General features: G+C 44.5%; 1 long non-coding RNA gene across 1 annotated transcript in view; it reads left to right on the plus strand.

Annotated features, from left to right (window-relative positions):
- Positions 1-674: 674 nt before the first annotated feature.
- The window catches only part of LOC147749183 (uncharacterized), a 28,703-nt gene continuing 6,421 nt past the window's right edge, over positions 675-22,956 (plus strand). Inside the window, exon 1 of the long non-coding RNA XR_015299744.1 lies at positions 675-1,575. This is a non-coding gene — a long non-coding RNA (uncharacterized LOC147749183). The remainder of the gene's footprint in view (positions 1,576-22,956) is intronic.

Genomic DNA, 22,956 nt, shown 5'->3' on the forward strand with positions numbered 1-22,956 from the left:
AGGGAAGCTGTGCCATTTAAAAAAAAATAAGCCCCAAAACTGACAGTAGTAAAAACAAAAGTTTCCTTCATAAAATTCAATAATGCTTAAAGCAATCTGAAAACCATGCTTGTGCAGCAGCTTTTATTTTTTCATTTTACATCAGCTAAAGAAATATTTTTTTCTTTTTTGCATAATAGTACTCTTAAATACAGGCTGCCCCTTTTTTCCTTTTTGATAAATTTGGTCTTTCACATACAAGCAGTGTGGTACACCTTGGGAATAGCTCGAACAGGAACTATGCTTCTCATGGTTTCTAATATTTAAAAGAACAGTCTGAAAAGACTGCAACATACCTCTTCCAAAGGAAAATGCCAGTGGCAATCACCACCATGCAGGGTCTGCTGAAGTCCTATGCTTGGCTGTGTCCCAAGCGTATTCACATCAAACCAAAGCATTCCTTGCAAATCCAATGGGTGCCTTGTACTTCATTTAGCAACACCAAGGTATGGATTGAAACCTCATCGGCGAATATGGCTGAAGGTGAGGTACGAGTAAATCCAGGCACACAGGTACAATCTTTAGCACCGGCTGCCTCAGAACAAGCAACTAGCAGCACTGTCTTTCTGTGCTTCCACAACGACTGTGCGAGGTATTAAAAAGGTCTGTTTACTGCAGCAAATGGCTACGAGAAATGTTGTGACTACCAGCACCTTTTATCTCTAGTTCTTCAAAACATGTCCTGAAACACATTTTTTCTGTTATTGTTTCAACTTTCACAGAGTGCTTGGAGCTTTCCCTCTAAATTGACTATTTTAAAGAAAGCGTGGTCTTCTGAAAAAAGCATGAAAGAGTTTTCAATTTTATAAACAGAAACTTTTATAAGTAACTACTTACTCTAAAGAGTATATATATATTTTTTAATGACACTATAGATTTTTCCTGTCTCCACAGAGTCTACAGTAATTTTATATATTTTAACAGCTGCTATTTTTTTCAGCTCATAAAACTCTCATGCAACTACCTGCCAATTATATGCAAATGCCTATTTTAGTCACGTAGTTTGCTTTTAATGGGTTATTAACTCTTGTCCATAGATTGGAGTGGGTGTTATGAAGGAAATTGAGGCCTTAACATAGGTACTGTCTCAGAGGCACAAATTCTTTGTGTCACAGAGACAAGCAGGCCCTTTCACAGAGACAGGCAGGCCCTTTGACCTAGATTAGCCCTCATTTCACAATAACGAGCAACAGAGAGGCTGTCCCCTTATCTGATCACTGTGTGCTCTGTGCACAGAAGACGGTCCATCCTAAATACGTAATCTCCTTGTCCAACAGTGACTAACCTACGTCACAACCAATTCTTGGAAACAGACCAAGAACACATCTTCCTCTGACCAACATTACGTCAATCCAAGACACCTATCCAGTATAAGTATACCTCCCTTTGCCCAAGCAAACCAGAGGAGACAGAGACTTCCAGGCGGACACTCTGCCTGAGGCGCTGCAACCTGCGTCATGCCACAGCTCCAGCTGGCAGAGGTCAAACACCCATCTGTGGGTGTCCAGCTCAAGATCAGGATGAAGTCCCAATAAGGTAAAGGGGTTAGACTAACTCCTAGGGGGATTCTTGGCTCTCTAAGATCTACACACATGCTAGGTACACTTAGGTACATCTAGTTAGGCATCATAGGGGTATAGGCTTTATCTTAATGCATTCTGTATTTCATGTATGTGTTCATTACTGTTGCAAAATGGTAGAACTATACAAAGCCTTTTCATTTAACTGCACTGCTGGCCATAATTCTCTGCTACTGTCCAACAGTTGTCGGAGCACATATAACCAGTACTAGAATAACAACTGTGCAATAAATGTTATTGTAAACACACCGACTGTTTCTTCTATGTACTTCTCTGAGATGAGTGACTGAATGAAAAGTAGTATTTTGTTTCCATGATCCTGAGGGATGTGGGTTTTATGTTATGTGGTTGCCAGAAGCTATTCCCTTCTTGTCTTCAAGAAGTTTCTAGTGGCCTCTGAGCTAGCTGGTACATAGTAATTAAGCTTAATATACATATTAGGGGCATACAGACCTCAGTCCTATGCCAAGCCTATCGTGTATGTTATTCCAATGCGCAGAACCTATAAGGGATATAGGAACTACACTACAATAAAAAGCACTGGGGTCTTTATATAACAAAGCTGGCCAATGCTGTGGCACTAGGGGCACCAGTACCAAAGTCTTGGCTAGGGGCCGTTACAATCCCGGTGTATAAGAAAGGCGACAAAACACAGCTTGGGAACTACAGGCCTATTAGCCTGTTAGACACGGTACAAAAGGTGATTGGAAAAATGACCCTAGAGAAAATATTGGCCTGGGTAGAAGAGAAAAATATTCTGACCCCCTTAGTGGCTGGATTTCGTAAATTAACTAGTACCACAGACCAGATATTCAGATTTACACTACTATACTGGAAGACGGTAGTACTAGGAAAAGGCAGCATCTATGCAGCGTTTATAGATTTACGTGCTGCCTTTGATTTAGTCCCTAGATCCCAGATGTGGAAAGTGCTAAGCAAGATGGGTATGCCGCTAGAGATCCTAACACTTGTGATGAGGTTGCATGAGTCAAATTATGCAAAAATACAGTGGGGGGGGGGGGGGGGTGTCACGGCCAAGTAACCTCTGAATTCCCGGTAGAGCGTGGGGTGCGCCAAGGCTGCGCTTTGGCCCCCACGCTCTTCTCATTGAGCATTGATGGGGTAGTTGAACGTATGTTGCTGGGAAAAGTAGATGCTCCTAGCCTGGCTGGAGTGAAAACTCCAATTCTACTATTCGCTGATGACACGCTAATTTTATCTAAAACCCTTAGCGGGTTACAGCGAGCCCTGAAGATCTTTGAGGTTTTTTGTGTCAACCGGGGGTTGGAAGTTAATGTTACAAAGACAAAGCTTATGGTATTTAACCCCCACCACAGCTTTAGAGGGAAATTCTCTTATGGATGGACAAAAAGTGGAAATGGTATCGGACTTTGGTTACTTAGGTATCCACGTGTCAAACGGAGTAAAATGGGGGAAGCATATAGAAATGGCGGCATTAAAACTCCGCCAAAACACGGGAGCTATAAGCCCGGAGCACAGGAAGTCCTTGACCAAGCCGGTACAACCAGCACTGCAAGTATATGAGGCGCAAGCCCTAAGTTCGGCCCTTTATGGTGCTGAAATATGGGCTTATGATAAGTTAACGTCACTAACGCTTGTGGAATTTTTTTTTTGCCGTAATCTTGTTGGCCTCCCTAAAAGTACCCCAATCCAACTGCAGCGCTATGATCTAGGCAGGGAAGCCCTCTCAGATATGGCTAGATTACGACCTATTCTATTTTGGAGGGTTACTCCGGAACTTATAAATGTTAAATGTCGTATACTTGTAAAGCGCACAGCTGCCCCAGCAAAGGGGCGTCCCGGCGCTGTATACTGCTGGGGAACCCATCCTGGCTTTCCCTGTGAGATTGTCCCTCCTGGGCATCTCCAAGGTGAAGACAAGCATCCCTGGCGCTGATGGGGCCGTTAGTAGAGATTAAGCAAGCTATTGCCCAGAGTTGCTGAGTGAGACCCATGGTTGGAGTAGGCACCGAGGCGAGAATTATCGAGTCCGCTGACCATGGCCCAAGACCCTGCCGCGTCGGGAATCAAACCCTGGTCCCGGGTCGACCTCTGCTTCCAGGTCTGCCGCCTCTAACCAGTGAGCCACACCACTCTACTTATGCATTACGCTCTGGGATTTCTGTATGTGATTAAAACTGATATATTCCACAAGATAACTTGGCTCAAAGAACTTCATAAAGTATTGGGAATAATGGGTATGCAGGAGTTGTGGGAGAACCCTGAGACAGCCCAGTTCCCAACCAAAGGCGCCATAAAAGAAAGGTACTGGGAAATGGTCGCCTACGGGAAGTGGAATGATGTTGATCCCTCTACTATGGATTGTCGCTTTTTGGAAACAAAAGTTTCTCCTAGCTTAGAGCCCTATTGGGACAACATCACAAAGCCGGAGGATAGGAAGCTCTACTTCCAGCTTAGAGCAGGGTCACTCCCTATAAGATCACTAACCGGTAGATGGGGTATAGGTAATTCTGAATTATGCCCGGCGTGTAAAAGTGAAAGCGAGACCATTGCCCACCTTCTTTTTGTTTTTAGGGCCTACTTAACCCCCCGACGTGTTTGGCTAAAGGCGATGTGCAAATTGCTAGGCACAAGGGACAGCAAGGTGGCCTTAAGAATAATTTCCACTAACACCTTGCCTGTTATTACAGTTGCGGTCGCCAAATACTTTGGGTGGGCATGGGCCATTAGAAGAAAACTTGTGGTGGGCTTGACCCCCTCGAAGTGATTGATCTGTTTTCCTTAATTTGTCTGTCTCTATAGTAAAAGCATAAAATGTTTAAACTGTGTTCTCGGGGGCATCTAACATAACGATTGTCTATTTTAACTTGTTTTTTAAACTGCAGTCAGTATGTTTTCTCTTAATGGTTTTTAATTGTATTAATATATATGATGAATTTTGTGATTTGTAAATAGTTTTAGTAACTAATACATCTCAAGTCAAGTCAAAAGATCTTTATTCGGAATAAAAAACATCCATAAAAGTACAAACAGAAACATTTTAAAAACATTCAATTCAATAGTTACAATTGGAGAATAGTCCGTGGGCAAACGGGCACAATCAATCAAAATCAAAATCCATTTACAATTTCACAACTATACCAAATCTGTCCCTCCCTAATGATAGATTTTTTAGTTTTTTTTTTTTTTTTTTTAAAAGAAAGAAATATCTTACAGTATCATTTAAAACACTGTTTAAAAACACAATTTTAAAACCATTGTTAAAAGAGGATGGACATCACATTGATTATAATTTTATCTATTTACACATAATTTTTTATATTACAAAAAGATAAAAAGAGGTGGACTTCAAAATTCTATCAAGAAAGTGCAAAATAGAAAGTGCAGTGTGCAATGGTTATACATCAATATTAAGGGTGACTCTCGATCTGACAGCAGCTTTGAGAAAACAGCTCATCCTGAAAATAACTTCATCTGATCCCAATACCTGGAAAGACCGAAGTGCCAATTTAAAATTTGTCAATCCGTTTTTCTTACAATAGGGCATAAGATAATGTACAGTGAATTTTTTATAAAAACCACAAAAGAACAAGAAATGCATAAGACTTTGCTTCATGTCAGGGTTACAAGGGCAGTTTAAGGTTTCGAGGTATTTATTGTATCCCAGCGGGAAGTTCAGTAGATTAACTATACTCCCATCTCGGAAACGAAACAGTAAACCCCTTACCCATCTACCAAGATGCAAACGCAAATATCTGTACGGTGGGCCAGGTTTTTTAATATGTGGTTCAGAGTAGGCCAAATATTTTACAACCGTGCATTTAGTCTGGTTCTTTCTGTCCCGCTCTTCACAATATAAATCATACAATGCCCTTAAAATGATGGTCTTATGGGAGCGATTTATTAGGTTTGGTGATGTGAACAAGGAAGCCAAACCCACACTTGCAAGGCACTCTTTTACTGATTTCAGCCATGGTATATGATGTCCCCTATCACACTTTAGACAATCCAAAATGATTTCACGGGTCAATGTAGTAGCCGGGTTGTTCCATATTTTTATCCAGAACAGTGCTGGTCTTGATCTCACAAAATCCTCTATGTAGGGAATATTTAGTTCATTATGACAAACATGGCTTGGAGAACAAATAACCCCCCCCAATGCCTTACGACAAAATCTATTTTCTTCTATTTGAATAGGGGAGCAGTTGGTATAGCCCCAAACCTCGGCGCCGTAAGTGCCGGTTGGCATGCATTGGGTTTGATATATCTTAACCAGGGGAGTTATCACATCAGCTTGGTTGGGTTGTCTCAAGGAGGTTACACAATTAATGGCCTTGCCCAACTTATTCCTGGCATAAGAAACATGTGCATGCCACGTACCACTATTTGAAAATAGGAGCCCTAAATAGGGAAAAGTGCTGGTGCTTTTTAAAACATTTGGCCCTGAAGTAATCTGGGGAATTTTGTGATTTTTTGGGCCACAGCTCATAATCAATGATTTTTTAAAATTGGTTGTTAGGCCTAAATCGGCCATAAAAAGGACAAACCCTGAGATTAAAATACGCAGTGCCTTCGGAGTGCGGCCCATCAGGACCGCATCGTCTGCGTAGAGAAGGGTGGGTATAGGGGCTCCATTAATATAAGGCACATCACTAGTTAGGGTGCTCAAAGTACCGCTTAGCTTATTGATGTACAAAATAAACAGGAGAGGGGCCAGCACACACCCTTGCCTGACCCCCCTACCAACGCTAATATCATCAGAAACTTCACCTATTTGATTCACACGTACACAAGCTTTAAGATCGCGGTGTAAAAAAGCTAAAAAATGTACCAAATGGTCATCTAAACCATATTCAAGAAGGGTAGACCAAAGCCGGGAGCGGTTAACAAAATCAAAAGCCGAGCTCAAATCCATAAAACCAAAGTATAAAGGGGATTTCTTTGCAATATTATATTTTCCCATGATCAAGTTCAAATTCAAGCATTGTTCCACCGTTCCGACATTGCTGCGGAACCCAAACTGGCTAGGATGTAGGATGTTATTCTCATCAGTCCAAGTTCTTATCCTTTTGAATAAGATCCGTCCCAAAACTTTTAAGGTATTGTCTATTAAGGAGATTGGGCGGTAACACCCAGGATCCAGCCTGTCTCCCTTTTTAAAGATGGGAACAATAATGCTACGTGACCATGTTTCCGGAATCTCTCCTTCGGTTAAATTATTAAAAACATTGCATAATAATGGGGCCCAAAAATCTGGCTCACATTTTAATTGGTCTATAGAGAGCCCATCGGATCCGGGCGCTTTATTCCCGGCACTTTCTAAAATCGCATCAAATACCTCAGATGTAGAAATAGACATTGGGTGTGGAGGGGGTAACAACAAAGGAGGATTATCTGGTGTTGCGTAGATTTTACCAAAGTGTGCAACCCAGGTAGGACCAGTAATGTTACAGTTAATTTCGGTCAAGTTAGAACCGATGGATCTTATTTCCTTTACCTCCTTCCAAAACCCAGTGGTATCTTTTAGGTCAGCAGATCATGCCAGGGAATCCCAGTGGGTTTTCAGTAAATCATTTGATCTGGTGCGTAAAGCACGCTTGTACTCTGCTCTGAGCAGCCTTACCCGCAGTATGTCCCTTGGCTCAGCTTTTAAGGCAGCTCTAAGCATCCTGTTTGCTTTTGAGCATGGGGCATCAAACCATCTGGGCGTTTCCTCAGCCTTACTAGAGGCTGGTCTGGAAATTTCGCCTTTAATTATGGTACAGAGTTCAGAGAACGATTTAACCACGTTGATCCCATGATCCTCTGTAGTGAGACAATCTTTGATCAAAGTTGGATGTTTTTTACATACTCCTGCCAGGATTCCCTTATTGTCTGCCCCCTTCCAGATTACCCTTAACTTATCTGTCGAGACTTCCAGACCCCTTGCGCCTATTTCGCATCTTGGACGCTTGCCCTTCGGTAATGATAAATGGATGGCGATTGGGTAATGATCACTGTGAATTTCACACACTACTTCTGCCCTTGTTAATGCCTTTGCGACGGCGTGTGAAACAAAAACATAATCAATCGTTGTACCACCCCCATGACCAATAAAGGTGGGGAATGGGGATGCATGGTTTTCCATGCCTACATGTTCCATGCAATTAACAAGTTCGCTAGTAGCAAGAAAATCTAACAATTCTATACCTCTTTTGCATGGGGGATTTCTTGGATGTACGTGTGCATTAAAATCTCCCCCTAAACATATGCCATCAAATTTACCGTGTACCTGTCCATCCATAATTACATTAATAAAATCAAATAAAAGAATAAAATTTGGGTTAGGTTGGGACAAAAAATCATTGTTATAGAAATTGATTAAACACAGTTTTATCCTCTGGGTATACGAGAGTGCCATGAAACTAGGACAATTTGTTTGTAGTTCGTCAATTTTAGCTTCAGCAGAAATTATTATCCAAATGGACAATCCACCACTTGGACGGCCTGCCAAAGGGACCGAGGCAGTCCTGTTGTGGCAACTGTACCCCTCAAACAATAGGTCCTCAACACACCAAGTTTCTTGGAACATCAATATGTCATAACAATTGACGCAGTCCCTCCATGAAGGAATTCCCATCTTGGACTTCAGGCCCGCAATGTTCCAACTGAAGATTGTTAGGTTATTGTTTTTATTACTCCTTGAACAAGGACCCTGGTTAGTACTTGGGGCAGATTTTGGTGTAACATGGCCTTGTTGAACGCTTAGTGGACTGGGTGGAGGAATATCCAGTGTTGACAGGGCCGCCTCTGAGGGTGATTCCTCTAACTGTGCTGCCTCAGAGCACACGGAAAGTGGTACGGTGCTTACAGAGGGCAGTCAGTCCAAAGTGTCCAGGTCCTGGAATATTCCAAACCTATTCTGCAAGGGAAAAACTGGGGGGGGTTGCATCATCTTGTGGGGAGGACGATAAAAATATTTTAGTGGTAGTGGGGTCACCACAGTAGACGGGCCATGACGACCAGGATTGTAGTTCAAGAGGTATTTTGCAGTGCCCGGGTTTCTAAAGTTAATTACAATACAGTCCCCATTGATGTTTTTGTAAAGGGGACCAACCCAGGTTACTCGCCGTGTGGTTATGATTTCTTTTCCAATATCATAACCCACTCCCTTGTGCTTTGTTAACCAGTCTATACACTTATTGTGAAGTTGAACCCATGATTCTCCTTGACCTTCCTTGAGCGGTGGGATGCCAGCCAGAACTAAAACATACGGACAAGCCTCAGGTGGAAGATGTAGGGCCGGGCCTTGATGTTTGATAGGCCTATTGTCCTCATGCGTGATCTTTTTATCGTGCTGGCTGGAGTTGACAGGACCCTTCTGTGCTAAGGTGGTCTGCTTCGCTGCATTACTGTTTTTAATGGGATTAATTGATGATCCACTTGCATCATTAGCGGAGACAGAGGATTTGGACGAAGTGACATGTCCATGCGTAGGGTTACATGTAGGTAAGGGAGTGTTGGTTTGACAAGCAAACGAATTGCTGCCTGTTGTGCCCTTACTTTTAGACACCTTAGGTGTGACAGACTGTACTGGGTTAGTAATGGCTTGTTGTTCCACTGTCCTGGCATTGCCATGGTCAACTGTAGTAGGGACACGGGCGGTGGATTCGAGATCTTTTAGCAGACGTTCTACTCTCATTTTGTCCAAGTTCGCTATACCTTTTCTCTTTGCATCTTCGTTTTTAATTATATTCTCCAATTTATCAAGTCTTTTAAAAATATTATTAAATTGTTTGATCATTTGACCTTCCAAATTTTTAAAAATTGTATCGGCGATAGTCTCAATAAGGTTCCCCTCTGACTTGGAATAATGACTGGGTTTGTCAGTTCCGTGGGGGGACTCAGTCTGGGTGGAGATAGATATATAATTTGACCCCTCGTTATTTATAACGACTACATCACCCAGATGTGGTTGATCTTGTGTGGGTACTATATGCTGGACCAACTTTTGTCTCTTCCCCTTATTCCACATACTTTGTGGGGTTGGTTGGTTAACAGTCCTTAACGGCTGCTTCCGTTTATTATGGGTTATTTTAGCAGGGCCCCTCTTTCTCTTGGCTGCCACTTTGTCAGATACCTTGTTAGCAGCCTCTGTAGATGTTATTACTGGGGCATTGCCAAGAGTCACTTCTGGTGCTATGTACGTGACAGTGTCATCATCGTCTAAGACAATTGGTACTTCAACAGCGGGATGTGAGGGTTTTACAACGATTATTTCAGGATTTATATGGGTGTTGCAATTGCCATTGAGACTGTTTGTGGCATGTAGTTGGTTAATACTCATTGGACCCATTGAAAACCTCCTTTCTGTCTCAACAATCTCGTTGAATGCAGTGTCTATCAATGCCTCAAACGACGTTAGCAGTGTTACAGGGGACTCTGCGTCTTGAGTATGGAAGTCAGCATTGTTACTTAGTGCGGTACAATCAGCCATTGTAGACAACCTATTGGTGAACTAACCTTATTGAGGAATGTTGGTGGGGTGGCCCGCCCGACCACTGTTGACCTCTGAGGGCCTCAGAGGGCCCGCCCTTGTCCCGGGCTTCTCCCGGCGCTGCCCGCGCGCGTCCCGCGTCGCGCACAGTGTTGGGAGTTTATTATTAGGAGGAGGAGGGGCTAACTGGCCACAGGTGCTCCTGGCTCACCGATTAGCGCTGGGCTGCTGGGAGTGGTAGTCCGTGTTCTTCCAGGTACACGGAGGGTGGCGGGGAACAGGTTGGCTTTTCTTCCCGTTTTCGACCCCCAGAAGTACGGCCTCAGTCCACGGGCAGCACAGGTTCCTTATTGCAGGCAGGACAGGAAAGGAAAAGCGCCGGCAAGAAAGCTTCACGCAGCGGCACCCGCGCCAGCGGGTGCGGCAAGTTGTGATGTACTGCGAGGCTAACTGGCCACAGGTGCTCCTGGCTCACCGATTAGCGCTGGGCTGCTGGGAGTGGTAGTCCGTGTTCTTCCAGGTACACGGAGGGTGGCGGGGAACAGGTTGGCTTTTCTTCCCGTTTTCGACCCCCAGAAGTACGCCCTCAGTCCACGGGCAGCACAGGTTCCTTATTGCAGGCAGGACAGGAAAGGAAAAGTGCCGGCAAGAAAGCTTCACGCAGCGGCACCCTAACTAATACATCTGTTTTTATGCTGTATGCTTTTATGAGTTTTATCTGTCCCTCTTCCTATTGGTTTATGTGCACGTGCTACCCCTGGAATGTTAAGGTGTATTTAAGTGACGTTACTACCCAGCTCGATGAGAAAGACCCGGCGACGCTGCATGGTCATCTTTCCTCTCACAAGCTCTTTCTTCTGGTAAATAAATACCAATTTCATATAATCTTCTCGTGTGTCATTATTTGATAACACAACAGCTACCACTAGGTGGCGCCACAACCACTCCTCATTGCAGGCAGCGCCTCTATGGTGTCCATTTAGGGTAGGAAGCAGCCTTGCCATCTCCATCCAACCGCTACCAACTGGCCGTGCTGGTGATCATAGTTTTCTCTCCCTCTGCAAGCTGTTTTCTCATTGTGTGGACAGTCTTTCTCCCCTTGATGCCTGGTCGTCCCTTAGTAGGCAACAAATAGCCACTCTGGGACCACCTTCCCTCGCTGTGGCCTCTCGTCCAACCTGCAGTCACATCACTGCCAAGGAAGGCAGGTAAACGGCCTCTACCGCAGAAGGTAGCGGGTTGGGTGATTTTACCTCCGGGTGCAGTTCAGCATTGTCGTGCCACATCAGTAAGGCGCTCCACTCCCTCCCCTCCTCACTGAGACAGACAGTGGCAGGCGGTGCAGCTGACGGGCACTCCAGCAAGAAGGGGAGGCGCTATGATTTCAGTTTGGGCCTCCTGCCTGGTCACCTTTTTGATTTCTTCCATTGTTTGATCTCTCCTTGTTTCTTGTTCCAATTCTGCGTTTGTTATGAATGCTGGTGTGTTGTGCTTCAGGATGAAATTCAAGTATTCTTTCGCCATTGTTGTTGTTTCTGTGTTGCGTGGCAATGGATGTCTGGACATATAGTCAGCTGGGTTATGTTCCTTTCCAGGCTTGTGTATTATTTTGAAGTTGTAATCCATCAGCCGTATTCCCCACCTCTCTATTCTTGGTGGTATCTTTGCGTTTGGGTTTCCGTAAATTGTTACTAGAGCTTGGTGATCTGTTACAATTGTGAAAGGCTTCCCGTAGATGAACATGTGGTAGTGTTCACACGCGCACACAACGGCCAGACTTTCCTTCTCCGGTTGAGAGTAAGCTCTCTCAACGTCGGACAAGCTCTTACTTCCGTAAGCAACTATGCATCTCGGCGAGTCTTTTCCTGGTTTGTGTTGCTCCAGTATTGCCCTCAGTCCTACTGGGCTGGCGTCCACCGTTAGTTCTGTACACAGTAGTGGGTCAAAGTATGCTAGATGATCTACCGCTGTTACTGCCTCTCTTATTTCTTCGAATGCCGTGCTGCACTCTTTTGTCCATGCAAAAGTTTGTCCCTGTTTCGTCAGCTCCCACAGTGGTGCGCTCACTGTTGCAAAGTCTTTGATATATCTTGCACAGTAACTGGCAAGTCCAAGAAATGACCGTACTTCTGCTACATCACTTGGTGGTTTCGCTTCTTTCAGAGTGTCGCCCTAGCTCACATTTGTCTTCATTTAATGTGAGGCCAGCCTGTTCTAGTTGGGCACACACCTCTCGCAACGCCTTGTCGTGTTCTTCGTCTGTCTTGCCAAACACTAGGATGTCATCGCTGTAATTGAGACTAATTTTCACTGGCCTTATCACCTGTCTGATCGTTTCCTGAAATATTTCTGCTGCTGACGATATCCCAAAGCTTAGGCGCTTGTATCGGAATAGACCTAGATGTGTCGAGAAGGTTGTGATATATCTCGACTGTGGATCCAGCTCCAGCTGGTGATATCCCTTACACAAGTCCAACTTTGAGAATCGTCTTGCTCCTGTCAGGCAACTGATCATGTCGTCGAGGTGTGGTCCAGGGTGTCTTTCTCTTTCGATCGCCATGTTTGGTATCCTCATGTCGACACAGATTCTTATTTTCGATGTGTTTTTCTTTGGCACGGCTACTATCGGCGATACCCACGGCGTTGGTCCTTCTGCCGGCTCGATGATGTCTTGTTTCAACAGCGCATTTATTTCTTCCTCTACTTGAGGTTGCAGGTGTATTGGTACTCGCCGGTGATGCTGAGCTACTGGTTTCTTTGTTTCGTCGATGTGCAACGTTATTTGTCGCCCTTTTAGCTTCCACAGGCCTTTCAGTAGCTTTGGATATTCTTTCAAGATGTTTCCTTTTTCTGACATGTTATATGTCATTGCTATCAGGCCCATTATTTGTGCTGTTACATTGCTCAGTAGGCAGGGTGCTGGAATATCTCCTTTCAGTACATGAATCTCTTCTCTGAGTGTTTATATGTTATATCTTCAGTGAATTTCCCCAAAATTGTTACTGGTTTCCTTGAGCCCCAAGTGAACACTTCAACCCTTGATGGTCTCAGCACCGGTTTTATTTCCATTCTCTCATATTCTGACGCACACATGATGTTGCATGTGGCGCCGCTGTCAAGCACGAACTGTGCTTTATTTGGTCCGACTTCTATTGTCACTGATTCCTATTTTTTGATTGCTTTCTTGTCTACCAGACGAATGCTTTCTTCTCCTGTGTCTTCTTGAGTGGACATGAGGTACAGTCGCTCCACTTTTTCTTCTTCTTCCTCTCCTCCTGATTCTATTGACGAGCCCCTGTTTGCTGTTTCGATGTGTCTGACGTGCCTGCTTGTCGTCATCCACTGCCTGTTTGGTCTTCCTCTGTCATTTCTGAATTATGTCCCTTGACACACACTGGCAAAATGATTGCTTCTGTTACATTTTTTTACACATCTGTCCAAATACTGGGCAGGCGCCCTTGTGAGGAAATTCTAAACCACATCGGTAGCATTGTGGCCCTTGTTGTTTCTTCGTTGTGTTGTCGCGTTGTCCCTTTTTCCAGGTGCTGGTGCGACTGTTATCTGTCATGTGGTGTGCTTGTTCGATCCTCCGTTCCATCTGCTTTGATTGTATCTTTGCTCTTGCTTTTGCCCTTGCTAGCGACAGGATGTTTTCCAGCAATGTTGGTTCTTTCAATATTCTGGTGCGGAATTCAGTGTTGCGACATCCTTCAATTATCAGCAGGCGAATTGCTTGCTCGTTGTCATACTTGTCAAATTCGCAGTGCGTTACCAATTTTCTCAGTCGTGTCGCAAAGTCATCCAATGATTCATCGTCATGTTGGAAAGCTGTGGTGAACGTGTATCTTTCAACGTCTATGTTCCTTTGAGGGTCGAATTTGCTTGTTAGGCACTTGATGAGCTTTTTGTATGTTGATGTCTCTCCTGCCGGTAGTGTCACTAGCAGTTCATCCACGTCGTCACCCACGAGGTTTAGGAACAGTCCTAGCTTCTTTTCTTCTAGTACGTCAGTGGCCTCCATGTATCCCTCGAACCTAGCGATCCATCGCTCCCATCTTATTCCTTCTTGTGGTTCTGATAGATTGAACGGTAGTGGTCTGCGATATTGGGCGCTTGGCCGTGGTTCTGCCATCTTTTTCTTACAGTTCTTTTGTTATTACTTTGTAATGGCTCTTTCTGGTCTTTTCATTTATTTATTTTCTTATTTGAGCCTCTCTTTGCTCTTTATTTTGTTATTCAGCTTCTTTTGCCACCTTTCCTGATCTTTTTGTGGTTCTTTCTGGCTCTTTTCGACCTTTTTTCCCTTCGCCTGACTTTAAAATGGCCGCTGACGTTTCCTGTGCTCCTATTGGCTCCCTCGCCTGACTTCAAGATGGCCGCCGATGGTCTCGTGAGACTTCGCAGCCAATCAGTGCTTCGCCTGATTTCAAAATGGCCGCCAGCAATTCCTGTGCTCCTATTGGCTCTCTCGCCTGACTTGCAAATGGCCGCCGAGACTCTCGCGAGAGCTTGCGCCGATTTGTATTCCTTCGCGCTTCTTTCTCTGGCGCTTACCAATGCAGGCGATTTCGTCGTCGCAGCGGCCGGGGTGGGCTCCCGCGTCGCTGCTGTCCTTAATTTCGTTCTTTGGCCACTATGTTCTTCTTCTCGGCACCAGTCCAGGGTGGGCTCCTGGCTTGTTCACGACGTGGTCGATCCGGCACGCGTGGTTTCTTTATTTCTTCCTTCGTCGCCAGTTGTGGTATCGTGCAGGGTCCCCCCACAGATGACAGGACACGGTGCAGGCGATTTCAGGTATCTTTATTTCGTATCTCACATGAGCTTGTATTGGTGCTTCCTTCCCTGCCTCTTGCTTCCTGTGGTCTGTCCTTTGTCCCCCTGACCGGATGTGGTGTCCGGTGTCTGTCCCCCCAAGTCTGTGTCCCTGTGGGTCCTAGAGCCCATGTTCTCTGGTCACGACACTTACTGGACACAACGGATCAGCACCAGCCTTCGCATGCACGTGTTATCTTGCGAACCCTTCTTCCCTGCTTGCCAACGTCACCAGGCGGATGAGCGATTCCCTCATGCCTCATTCTCATTCCACCAATGTTTTACAGGCACTGAATCAGGCATGCTAGTGCCTGGAGAAGCTGCAGTATGGAGACATTTCACCTTGGCACGGAACGAGGCCTACACCCTCACAGGCGGGTACCACAGTCCCTGACCTACTGCTGACATGCAGCGCAGTGTCCTCCACGATATTGTGGGCTGTGTCGTGCTCTTTTCACTTTTGAGGCAGCTCTGTGGATTGAAGCTCCTCCCTTGGTTACGGGGTTCTGCCGGCGCTGTGGGGGTTTCGCTTTATGCGCTCCTTTTACACATCCCCTCCACTCATTGCTGCCCACTGCCAACTTCTGAGCTCAGTCAGCTCACCTTCTTCCCAGTGGTCCTATGTTGCCTTTTAGGGGTCATGGCAGGCAGGCAACTGCATTACATGGAGGCTGGATGCTGTCCTCTTCACTCATAGTGTGGCCGTTGTGCTGGCAACCGGTGCAGGGGTGCCGTGGGCATCGGCTGCACTTCCCCTCATGATTTAGTACCAAACTGGTGACAGCTCACAAGGGGCTCATCGCAATTGTAATGGTTAGAGCCCTAGGCCCTCATGCAGCTACAATAATGACGCAGACACATAGTCATATGGTCTGGAACTGGCCCATGGCCCATGGCACGTGCTCCCGGCCCCTTTTATTAGCAGGGTCACCTGACCAGGGACACCTGTGATAGATGGATGTGCGGTGAGTGTGGAAGCTAGCCCTCAAGGAGTGGCTGGTGGAAATACATATTGTAGAAACACTAGATCGTGACCAGCCGGTTACTAGAACCTCCTGGCCTTTTACTTCAGATTTAATTTCTGCGGCTCACCATTGAAATCACAATTGGTGTCTATACCAATAAGATCATAATAAATAGGAATAACTTCCTCTTTCGAGGACTACGTTACTCAGATATTCTATCTCATATTACTATTAGACGTCATACCTTTCCAGCCCTCTCTAAAGCCAACAGCTATGCAATTAAGATGCCACACATTACCATCACTTAACAACGCATAATTATGCATGACTTTAACAACCTCTTATGGTTTAAAAGAAAAATTAGTCTCTTCCTTAAACACTTTCCCCGTTTTTTTTTCTCTGACCAATTTTAATTCTACATGCCTTGGTATTGTTCCTTTCATCATATCTTGTGTAACCCTCACAAGCTTTCTTAATTCTATTCCTATTGTCTTCAGTAGGCTAGTAATTGATTTATGATTTATATTTTCACTTTGGATTACATTTTGTCCTAGGATTACGTCATTTTATAATCTCAAATGGTGTTAACCCTGTGCCCTAGTTAACAGTTATTCTATGGATCCACATGGTCTTTGCAACCTTTGCCTTCCAATTAAAAGTACACTTAATGACCACCTGGACAGCACCTTTCAATTTGAGATGATTAAATCTTTCAAGCATCCCATTGCCACAAGGATTATGTAAAGATTTGGTCCTATGCTTAATTCATGTATTTTCCAAATATTACATAGTTTGTGCAAAGAAAATAAAATACCATTATCACACAGCAGGCATACCTTATTCCATGTACACACTCTCCCAAAACCTCAACACTTAATCAATGTTGCTCTAGCTACAATCTGAATAACTGGGTAATTTGAGAAGTATTAGTCAAAGGAAAAACCTACCTTTGAGTAACGGCAACAGGTCCCTTGTCTTCTGCAATGCATACTCAAGGATTATTGAGATAAATATTTTCATACATGAGCAGTTTCAAGGCTTTCCAAGTTTATCAGCCATCAAACACTATGTACACTCTCTCACATAGGTGCTGGAAGTAGGGGTGTTGGAGGTGCTTTAGCACCCCCAAAATAACAATTCTAGAGTTCGGAAGGTGACTGAACAATAAAGATGGCTTTAATTTTGTTTTTATCTTTATGCATTTGTAGTGCAATTCAAAGACAGAGGTCAAAAGTCTGGCTTTGTCGTCTGAAAAATTGCTACTTATTCTTTTACTATGGAGACTGGTGTTTATTTTTTCTTTTTCTAGCTGTAAAGTTAGGGCATTTTGTAAGGTAAACCATCTTTGAAAATATTGCTGGGTTTCAGAGTGAAAGGAAAGGCTGTAGAATGTAATTTATTTTTAACACGCAGCATTTAAATACTTTCAAAAGACAAAGGAGACAGTGGAAACTTCTTAATTATAGCACCTAACCCAAATCACCCCCAGAATTGTAAAGCGCCCTGGGTAGTTTGTATGGGCGAAGTGTGTGCACACAGGTTAACATCCACTGTCACAGTGATAGTTCATCCAAGAACTCAGTAAATTAATAAATAAACGCAAAGGTGCACCACACAATTCCAGAAATATAGTGTCAATGATCCCAGACGTAGGTTTTCTTAGTTGTGATTTTCTTTATTCCAAAAAAAGGGTGTACAATCAAAACACGGGTATTCGCAGCCGATGCGTTTCGTCCTCAAGGGACTTCTTCAGGGCAAATTCTTTTGAGTATATATAGTCATTGTAATCGGTGGGAAATTTCTTTGTGGATGAGCGTTTCCAAATGATCTCTTAATTGGTAGTATTAGGAAGCCACAAAATCGTATGTGCATGCAAACAAGTAGTCAGAATGTGAATCGTCTTCAAGAATTTCGCAAGATTTCTATGAATAGTCCTCTTTGGTTATAATATAGATTAGTGTTCAGAGGAGGATGGGCAGAAAAATAATTGTTCCATCAGGGATGACTCTTGATAAAGTTTTAGATTCCCCGCATCCTCCTTCTTCGTACCGCACCACGCGAAGAACGGCTTCCTTCCCGGAATAGGGCGCAAAAGGCTTATATATATATATATATATATAAATACTTGTAAATGAACTGTACAAATACTTCAAAATATATCAGCGGGTAGGAAGCCAGACATTATTCTGTAGTTTTTTTAAACTCTGAAGTGTAATGAAAAAAAGATGGGAATTGGACTAAAACCATCAAGACACTTAGGCCCTCATTACGATTTTGGTCGGAGTTGCTTCCGACTGACACTGTTTTGTGGAAGGAACCACCCGAACATAGGTCGACAGATCCGACAGCGCAATTAGGCATGTGTAGTCGCAAACTTCCATTTTTCGATGGCTACTTGTGCAGCTGGATGAAACCGCACTCAGCACAAGCCCCCATCAAAAATGGAAGTTTTAAAACATCTCGGCACCATGTGGCCAAATGCAGAGGACCAGGGGGAAGGGGGCCCTGCTAACCCTCAAAGTCAGTTTCTGACAGGGGGAAGGGGGCCCTGCTAGCCCCCAAAGTCAGTTTCCGACAGCCGATCCATGTTGGAAAGGCTGGCATGGATTGGCATAAAAGTTCCTGCGCTGTTCTCTTTTGGCTTTATACCTATTATTCATTTCGACCATTCATTTTCTGTATTTCATCATAAGGCCCAAAAGTTCTTGCACAGTTCCTTTTTTTTTTTGGCTTTATACCTGTGATTCATTTAGAGTCTTCATACACCGTTACAGTAGCCATGTAGTTTTATTATATCTCTAGAAGTAACATGACGGGTTCAGACTATTTAGACAAGACTGCGCAATCGTTGCTTTGCTGGTCCTGAATAGGAAGTAGAACATCAACAACTTTGCTCTAGGTCTATACCACAATTATCTGCATACATACATCTGTACATTTGGTCTTTATTGGTCTTTATTTGGTTTTATGTCACCCACTGCTGGTTTTACCTTGGTAAACCTACACTTACATCATGGCCGCCACGTAAACCAACCAGCTTTGGAATCAAACATGTGATTTGTCACATGACTGCCATCTGACTATTTCTAAACCATTTCCAAGCGTTGCGGTTGCATCAAATTATCCGTCTTCCTATACCATGCATGTTGCATCTACCAACATTCGACGTGGTTGACTCGAGGCGTATCGATTACCTCATTGTAGGAGCCCGAGTCAGAGACCTTAATTATCAGGATAGACACAATGGTAAGTCCTGGTTTATACTCATACATAGCCTTTATCGCACCGCATAGTATTCCATCTCATTGCCACGCTGAATTCCATTTTATGCATCGTGATTTTGTTTGTCATTTCTAGCTGTTGTAATTCAGTAGCTTTAACCCGTGTTTCTCTTCGACTTAATGGTATTTTTGCGTTAATTGTTCAGTTGTCACCTCACATTAGCTCTAATCTCCTTTACCTTAAAGAGTCCGTTTTTTCTATCTAAATGATGGTGCCTATCACAGTTTGAACTGCCTTTGGCTGTTAGCCTTTAAAAGTCTTTGGGCGCTACTGTTAAACGAGAAATATTGACATCTTATTGAGAAATGGATACCTGAATTTTTGGCAAATAACCTGGGGAGCGCACCCCTAGACGTAGTGTGGGACACATTAAAAGCTGGTATCAGGGGTGAAACGCTGCGCTTCTCAATAAGGAATAACAAAGCTGCCAAACAAAAGATAGCCGAATTACAGGGGAAACTGACAGAGGCCGAGGGGGATCTTGTAAGAGCTACTGAAGGGGGTATAAACATAGAAACGGCATCACAAAAGATTGCCATCGCAAAAAAATAGATTAACGGAGATATTTGCAGAAAAAGCAATTTGTAAAGCCACGATCCAAAAAGAAAAAGTATACGAACTAAGCGAGCAAATAGGGTACCACCTCGCCACTCGCATGAGACAAGAAAACATGGCTAACATAATTAAAGAGATTAAAGACTGTAACAACGTTCTCAAGCAAGACCCGTAGGAGATCAGATCAGAATTTCAAAAATATTACCAAGCTCTATATAAAGAAACCAATAAAGACCAAGAACTTATTGACATATATTTAGAGGCACAACGGGGTCTGCCACTGCACCATAGTACAACGCCTCAGCAACATCGGGATCCAAGAGAAGGCACTCGAGTGGATCATCTCCTTCCTCGCCGGAAGAACCCAGAGCGTCCGCCTCCCCCCGTTCAGATCCGAGGCCACGGAGGTCATCTGCGGCGTACCCCAAGGATCCTCACTCAGCCCCACGCTGTTCAACATCTACATGAGCTCCCTTGCGGCCATCGCACGCCAACACAACCTCAACATCATCTCCTACGCCGACGACACCCAGCTGATCCTCTCCCTCACCAACGACCCCACCACTGCCAGAACCAACCTACAACAAGGGATGAAAGACGTAGCTGAGTGGATGATGAACAGCCGCCTGAAACTGAACTCAGACAAGACGGAAGTCCTCATCCTGGGATCTTCGCCCTCCGCCTGGGACGACTCCTGGTGGCCCCCTGCCCTAGGCAACGCACCCAAACCGACAGACCACGCACGCAACCTGGGCTTCATTCTGGACTCCTCCCTCTCCATGACCAGACAAGTCAACGCCGTCTCCTCGTCATGCTTCAACATCCTCCGCATGCTACGTAAGATCTTCCGGTGGATCCCCACAGAAACCAAGAAGACGGTCACCCAGGCCCTCGTCACCAGCCGCCTGGACTATGGCAACGCCCTCTATGCCGGAACCACAGCCAAACTTCAGAAGAGACTCCAACGCATCCAGAATGCCTTTGCACGCCTCATCCTGGACATCCCCCGACACAGCCACATCTCTGAACACCTGAGAAACCTGCACTGGCTCCCCGTCAACAAGAGAATCACGTTCCGACTCCTCACCCACGCACACAAAGCTCTCCACAACCAAGGCCCAAGATACCTCAACAACCGCCGGACCTTCTACACTCCCACCCGCCAACTGCGATCGACCATCCACGCCCTCGCCGCCGTCCCCCGCATCTGAAGAGTCACAACGGGAGGAAGATCCTTCTCCTACCTGGCTGCCAAGACGTGGAACTCCCTCCCCATCCACCTCCGCCTGACCCAAGCCCACCTCTCCTTCAGGAAGCAACTCAAGACCTGGCTGTTCGAGCGGTAGCGGACCCCCTTCCCCCAGCGCCTTGAGACCCTACGGGTGAGTAGCGCGCTATACACATGCTTTGATTGATTGATTGAGAGCAGGTAACGGCACCTCAATTGTCATACACCAACCAAGCTAATTTAGCGACCACACCGCAGTGGTTGGAAATTCTGCTGTCCATCAACAGGGAAGGCAGCTGGACTGGATGGAATACCCGCCGAATTCTATATCAGATTTTATAAGTCACTAAAGAATGTGCTAACTGACTTAATGACCGAAGTATTCCAAGGGGGGAACCACCAAAATCATGGGCACGGGCTAAAATTGTAGTGTTTCAAAAAAAAACAAAGATCCAACTAAACTGGGATCCTATCACCCAATCACCCTAATCAATTGTGACTCAAAAATTTACGCCAAATTGTTAGCCTGTCGACTTGCTCCGATTATTCACAAGATCATATCAGCCCGACAACATGGATTCATCCCCGGCAGATCCACGACGGATCACGTACAAAGGGTCATCACACTCTTTGACATAGAGGAAGTCGCAGGAGACCCTAATGCGCTTATACTCTTGGACGCAGAGAAGGCGTTCGATAGGGTCTCCTGGCAATATCTATGGACGGCCATGTCAAAGAGTGGGATCGGAGATCGATTCATTAACGCTGCACGTAGATTGTACCATAACCCAGAAGCAGTCGTTATGATAAATGGCGGACTGTCAAATAAGATAGATGTGACTATCCCCGTTATTGTTCGCGATATTTATCGATCCGTTCATCCGCAAACTGGAGACTAATCAGGATATATTGTCTATTAAGACATCAAATGGATTAACAAAGACTCTAGCATACGCGGATGATATCGCGATCGTTACCAGTGATCCTCATGTGGCCATCAAAATGATGGAAAAAGAGGCTTCCCTCTTTGGCGCGATCTCAGGATATAAACTAAATCAGGGTAAAACGCAGATAATTATCAATAAAAAAATTAATTACAGAAATGAAAGGATCTTCAGGAACGCTGTATATCTAGGCGTAAAAATCACATTGAATCTAGACGAATTAGTCAAGATCAATATAGACCCACTCTTGAAAGAAACAACACGAAATCTTAGCAAATTAGACAACCTCCATCTAACCCTAATAGGCAGATGCAATGTGATCAAAATGATTTATCTCCCGAAATTTTTGTATTTTTTCCGCACTATCTGCCTAAACTTTGATCAACACATATTCAAGGCAATAAACAACACATTTTTTTCTTTCTTTTTTTTTGGAAAACCTTTATTGTAGCATTCAATAAAAATACAAGCATGGGCCTACAACCGCAGGGGCCGGCCGCTAAACAAAATTAAGACCCACTATATCATGGTACGACACAGCTCATCAGCTGACAACCCTGAGGTCCGGCAGCAATCCAGGATAGAACTTGTATTAGAACGAACAACTAAGTCACAGGATGAGACAGAGGTTTTATTTTATATTATCTAAAGAAACGGATCAGGTGCCATACAATCAAACCGAAGAATACGGGGGACAGGTCAAGAGACATGATATGCACGTAGAAACAGCTATAATGGAACTTTGGCGCCAAAGCATATGGATCGGTGTAAACAACAATACAATATACATTCTATGTTAAGAGCCAGTTCTCAGGGCCTGCCCACCCGGGAATCAGGATAACGTAAGAAGCATGAGCACTAAATACAAGTACACGATAAAAATCCGAATGATTCGCAATCTATACTGATCCTGTAAGGAAGAAAAAGGGAAGGAAGAAAAAGCCCATAGAAATAAAAAAAGGCAAAATAAACCCCCCCACCAACCCCTACCCTGCACCCCTGTGGATGGTTGCAGCCTAACCCCACTAGCAGCGGGCCTGTCGCCCCAAATAACTAAAACCCTAAAAGTAAGAAAAAGAATGGAGGAGGGCTT

The sequence above is a fragment of the Lissotriton vulgaris genome, chromosome 1_1 (assembly GCF_964263255.1).
Source record: "Lissotriton vulgaris chromosome 1_1, aLisVul1.2, whole genome shotgun sequence".
NCBI classification, from domain to species: Eukaryota; Metazoa; Chordata; class Amphibia; order Caudata; family Salamandridae; genus Lissotriton; species Lissotriton vulgaris.